Raw genomic sequence first — 5,964 nt, forward strand, 5'->3', positions numbered from 1 at the left:
TTGACGTAGCCACCACTTGACTATCACCGGTGTCGATGCCACCCTCGACCACCATCGTCACCGCCACTACCATTATCTGACCACTTGTGCCCCCACTACCACAAACACCACAACCACCTGACCGCCACTTACAATCACCACAATCACCACCGCTACCACCCCCACCGTCACCGCTTGTCCACCACCACAGCCGCCACTACAACCACCACCACAACCACCACCACTGTTGCCGTCTAATCACCATCACCACGACCACCATGGACACTGGCCGACAATCATCATGTTGCAATTGCAATGTTTTTTTTATCTTGAGATACAAGTATTCTTATAATTTTCTAGTTGATTTTAGTATTTTTTTTAGCTAATAGAAAAATATAAAGTAATGATTCATTTCATTATCGTGGGTTATAACCAAAGAAAACAAAAAGAATGATAATAATCAATTTCATTTTTTCGTTCATTCTATTTTTTTTTTCGTTACCACCAACCAAACATACCTACAGTAATTTAATAAGAAAGTGCAAGATTCTGAGGTTTTTTTTTTTTTTTTTTTCTTTTGGAAAAAGTTGTTGTAAAAGAAACAAGACGCTTTACGTATATCCGAAGAGAAACGTTTGAAAAAAAAAACCAAGAATATAATAAAGAAGTTAAAATCAAATAAAAAAATTGTGTTAGTGAAGAGGTGGAGAGACTCCAGTGATCATGTTGTAACCTGTTAGGCCAGGCCAGGTCTGAAACAGTAATAATACATTTTAAAAGAATGCGTTGACTTGGTTGAAAGAAATTTTATATGAATTTAGTAACTTTAAAGTCCGTGTAACCCATATGAGATCCAAAATTTAAATGCATAAGTAATGCAAATAATTATTTAATATATATAAAAAAATGTATTACATCTATGCTTTTAATTATATTATGTATATATAAATTGATTTATCACAAAATTATTTTTTTTCAAAAACAAATGAAATTTATAAGAAAAAAATGAGCATGCAAAGACATACATGAGAACACTTATTATATTGGAAATTTCATTCTCAGTATCATATATGTATAATTGAAAGAATTTAGGTTATGTACTAGTTTTGGGAAGACGACTTCTCATACAATAGTAGTTCTGACCATTCAGCCTAAATAGATGGAGTGTTACCTTTATTGTTATATTTCTCAATTTACCACACATAGAAGGAAATGAGAACATTAAATTGTAACGACGGATGCTCTTCAACAAGAACTATGCTTTTATGAGCTACACCATGAAACATTTTGATAAGTTTGAAGGGGCTTCTCGACTTTTCCATACTGACAACAAAAAATATAGCATGTTAACCCGTTCAATTTTGTGAATATTTCGCTTCATTCGAGCATAGTTTTACATGAAATGCTTCTCATACAACATTCAGATCACCATTGAAGGAAAAGTTAAAACTCACACAATGTTTCAAATTCGATAAAAGTTAGAAGCATTAATAGGCCTGGGGTGGCATGTTGGAAATGTTCACCATCTTTATTAAATTTTAACAGTCGAGAAAAAATAGTTATGTTGCCAAATCCCAAACCTTTTGATTATTTTAAAAAATACATTGAAAATAAACTTGAACCCGAATCATGTTTAAAATTATAACTTTCATCCGTTTGGCATTTTAAAGTCAACATTTTAAACCCGTAACATATTTGACAATAAATCTATTTTCATTCTCAAACTTTTAAAATACTCAGATTACCCATGTAACATCCCGGTTTCTAGTTTCGATTAATAAATGAAAATACGAGTTATTATGAGTCGGGCTAGTGTTGGATTAGATGGATATGGGTTATGGACTTGGGTTATAAAAGAAAGAAGGAAAGACCATGGGCTTAAGCCCATGATCCATAATTATATAAGTCATAATTACCCATTAATCATTCATTTCACACATATTCCGTACACCGCCAAAACACACACTTAAGCTCTCTCTCTAATTCTCTCCTTATCTTAGCCGAAATCAAGAAGGAAACCGAACACCGACCCGAGGTAATAATAGTATGATGTTGTATGAACTTAAACCCGTTAGATTTAGTCGCGAAACGACGAGCCGAAACTTTTAAACCATTAAAGTCACGAGATCCGGGTGGAATCGGGTATTAACCGAGCAAAAGATGAGCCTAGGGATCACCCTAGCTCAGATCCGGATCAAACTGGACGAAAAACGGTGAAAACGGTGCTGAAACACGTTTTTCTGGCGAAATCGCGCTTTTCCGGCGACGGCGGCGCCGGAAAGGCGGCTGGTACGAGGATACTATGTCAGAAAATGTTTATGACATTCTCTAACCTAACCCTAATTTGTTAACGGGGAATTAATGAATTAGAGGTAATTCGTCAGGTGATTCGTTAATGGAAGCTTAACGAACTAAGTCTAGTTAGTATCCAAATTCGTTAAGGAAAATATAACGAATTAGCCCCAATTCGTTATGACCATTCGTTAGCAGGAGATAACGAATTAGAAGGTCCAGTTCGTCATATGGACTGATTCGTCAAAGGACCAGTTCGTTAGAGGGTTCAATTCGTTAAAAGGACCAGTTCGTCATAAGGTCCAATTCGTTACAGGGACCAGTTCGTTATGATAACCAAGTAACGAACTAGAAGTTTGATGGAATGACAGAACAGTACCTGGACTTGAAAAGAATGGTTTAATTACAAAGAAACCCTCGAACTTTATAAGTTAGAGAATTAGAAAGTAAATTAAAATCCTAATGGAAAATGTGTTAAGACAGTTAATGAAAATAAAATTTTTCCAAGCTGACCTGGCAGCTTAATCCTAGCCAGGGGCTCTGCCCCTTGGACCCCGCTAGGGGCTGCCGCCTCTAGAACCCCGCTGCAAGGGGCGCTGCCCCCGGACCCCCGTTCGTTGTGGGTTATATAAAGACAAAAATACGATATGGGTAGCAATATTTAATTAATACATGTAATCATTATACAGTTAGCCGCACACAACTTAAGAAAGGAATAACTATTAACGGTGAACGTAACCGCATTCAGGTGAGTTCTAGCCCCATTCCTTGTTATGATTTCGGGGCTGTGTGCATACTCGATGTGATTAGTTAATACCCTTATCCTAAGAGATAAGTGTATGCCATATATTTATTATGTGAAAGATGTCAATGATCGCTGTCGGTGCGTGAACGATTTTCGGATATTGCACGTATTGGCAAGTTACGATTATGGATATAATGTTATGTATAATGTCTGAATGATATGTACGTATGTTATGAATGAACGTAGAAGATAGCCAGGTATAGAAGAAAGGGACTGAGCCCAAATAATACTCAAGGCAGAAAGGACTGAGCCCTAATAATACTCAAGGCAGAAAGGGACTGAGCCCTAATAATACTCAAGGCAGAAAAGGACTGAGCCCTAATAATACTAGGCAGAACATCATTCATTGACCTAAAAATGATATTGTCCACATAGACCTGGACTATCAGCAAATGACCATCCACTTCCTTTGTGAAGAGTGTACAATCGACAGTGCCATGAACAAAGCTATTGTCCAACAAATGTTGAGACAATATGTCATACCAAGCTCTCGGGGCTTGATGTAAACAATAAAGAGCTTTGTCGAGCAGGTACACTTTATCCTTGTGAATAGGATCGACAAACCCCAGTGGTTGTCCTACAATACTTCTTCACCCAATTTTCCATTCAAGAAAGCAGACTTAACATCTAACTGGTAGACCTTGTATCCCTTCCAAGATGCAAAGGCTAAGAAAATACTAATCGCTTCAAGTCTATAAACAAGAGCATAGACTTCGTTAAAATCAATTCCTTCCCTTTAATTATAACCAAGAACCACTAATCGTGCTTTGTTTCTAACAATTATGCCATTTTCGTCCCTTTTGCACTTGAAACCCACTTGGTATTAATGCATCGTTTACCATCTGGTAGATCCACAAGTTTCCATACCCCAAGTTTTTCAAACTGCAACAATTCTTCTTGCATTACATTTACCCAACTCTATTCGGTCAAAGCTTGTTTATATGTCTTCGGTTCAATTTGTGAAATGAAACATTTGAATGAGAACCGATTCTGAAGTGGAGCAACATGAGTATAATAGCAACTAAGACTTTGGTCAATCTGACTTCGAGTACGAACTCTAGAATTAAGATCCCCAATAATATTCTCTTCCGGGTGATGTGAAAAAGTTCAAGGCATAACTTCATCAGGAACTATCACATCATTAGGAAGATTCGTGACATTTTCATCATTAGCCAACTCATCAGAAAACACATGATCAGAGGTAAGAAGATCAGAAGTAAGTGTTGGTTGTATCAAAGAGTCAATTACAGCATTATGATCTTCACCGTCATCATCAAATGACGGTGTAGCAGGAGTATCATCAACATGGTCATCAACATTATATGCCGGATCTTCATTAAAGATTGGTACTTTTTGAGTAGGAATTTCTTCATGACATCCATTACCCAAATGTTGTTGAAATAACAGTATGGCCATTTCATCAGTGATTTCTTCTTCAGGAAATGAGAAACAACTCCACAAGCTGTCATAGCCAAACATCCATGAATCGCCTTTTCTTTGAATAGGGGTAGCATATCTTTGGCAGTCCACATGTTGAACTTGCACAATCCGGTTGATGCTAGGTAAGAATACATGTCTTAAAGGACTAGCATAACCTACAAAGAAAACCTCCATTGACTTGCACCGAGTTTACCATCAGGATCCAGGACAGTAATTGATATCCGAATGGCTCAAGCCACTTCAAATTAGGCTTACGTTTATTAAGTATCTCAAAACAGGATTTTCCAAACTTCTTTAATGTCAGAACGCGGTTAAGTGTGTAACAAGCCGAGGCAACAACTTTTGACCAGAAACTAACATGTAATTTCGAATAAGCCAACCTTGCCCTAGTTGTTTCAATAATTGTCGTATTCTTTCATTCAACAACTCCATTCTATTGTGGTGTATAAGGAGCACTGAATTCATGCAAAATACCACGCTCATCACAATATTGAAGCATCCGGTTGTTCCTGAACTTGGTACCATTGTTGCTTCTGATTCTTCTGATCGGAAGATTATATAACATCTCAAGCTTCTTGAATTAAATCATCAAGTTGTCGAAGGTCTCATCTTTCAATAAAAGAAACATCACCCACGAGAAGCGTGAGTAATCCTCAGTGACCACCAAACAATAAAGTTCCCCGGTGAAACTTTTGACTTTCACAGGACCAAACAAATCCATATGTACCCTCTCGAAAGGTAAGTTGATTGAATTGAATGACTTCGTCGGGTGCGACTTCTTCTTTTGTTTACCCTTCTTACAACACAGACAATCAGTGTTCAAAGAAAAAACCTTGACGCTTACCCCTTCAACCAGTTGGTTATGAATAAAATAATTCATCTTGCGAACATTGATGTGACACATCCGACGATGCCATAACACCGATTCTTTTTCAGACGCCTTGGTGACAAACCGTTGTACATTACCTTGAGTCGATGATGCAACACTCATGTTAAGCACATAAAGGTCATTTTCCCTTGGTGCTTTCATCAAAATCCATTCTTTTGGAATCTTATACCCAGGCTTAAGAATCATAAAATCCTGTCTAGTAAAGTATGATGAAAAGCCTTTATCACAAATTTGGAAGATACTCACCAAATTATTCTCAAGCTCCGTGATGTAATTCACATTCTTGAACATCACTTTCCCGTTTGATAAAGTACCCTCTCCAAGAATTTGTCCTCCTTGATTTCCTACAAACCCCACATATCCCCCTCGAATAAATTTAACTTTCTTTATCAAATGAAGAGTTCATGTCATGTGTCTAGAGGCTCCACTATCTATTATCCAACGTGAGTCATTGGATATTGAAATCCCTTACAAAAGTAAGTAGTTAGTGAAACAAGGAAACCCAAGCCTTCTTTGTCTTGATTTGTTTCATTTTATCATTTAAAACCTCTTCTAAATC

The sequence above is a fragment of the Bidens hawaiensis genome, unplaced genomic scaffold, assembly GCF_021521415.1.
Source record: "Bidens hawaiensis isolate Kalapana, Puna unplaced genomic scaffold, B.hawaiensis_p1.1 tig00021343_1, whole genome shotgun sequence".
NCBI lineage: Eukaryota > Viridiplantae > Streptophyta > Magnoliopsida > Asterales > Asteraceae > Bidens > Bidens hawaiensis.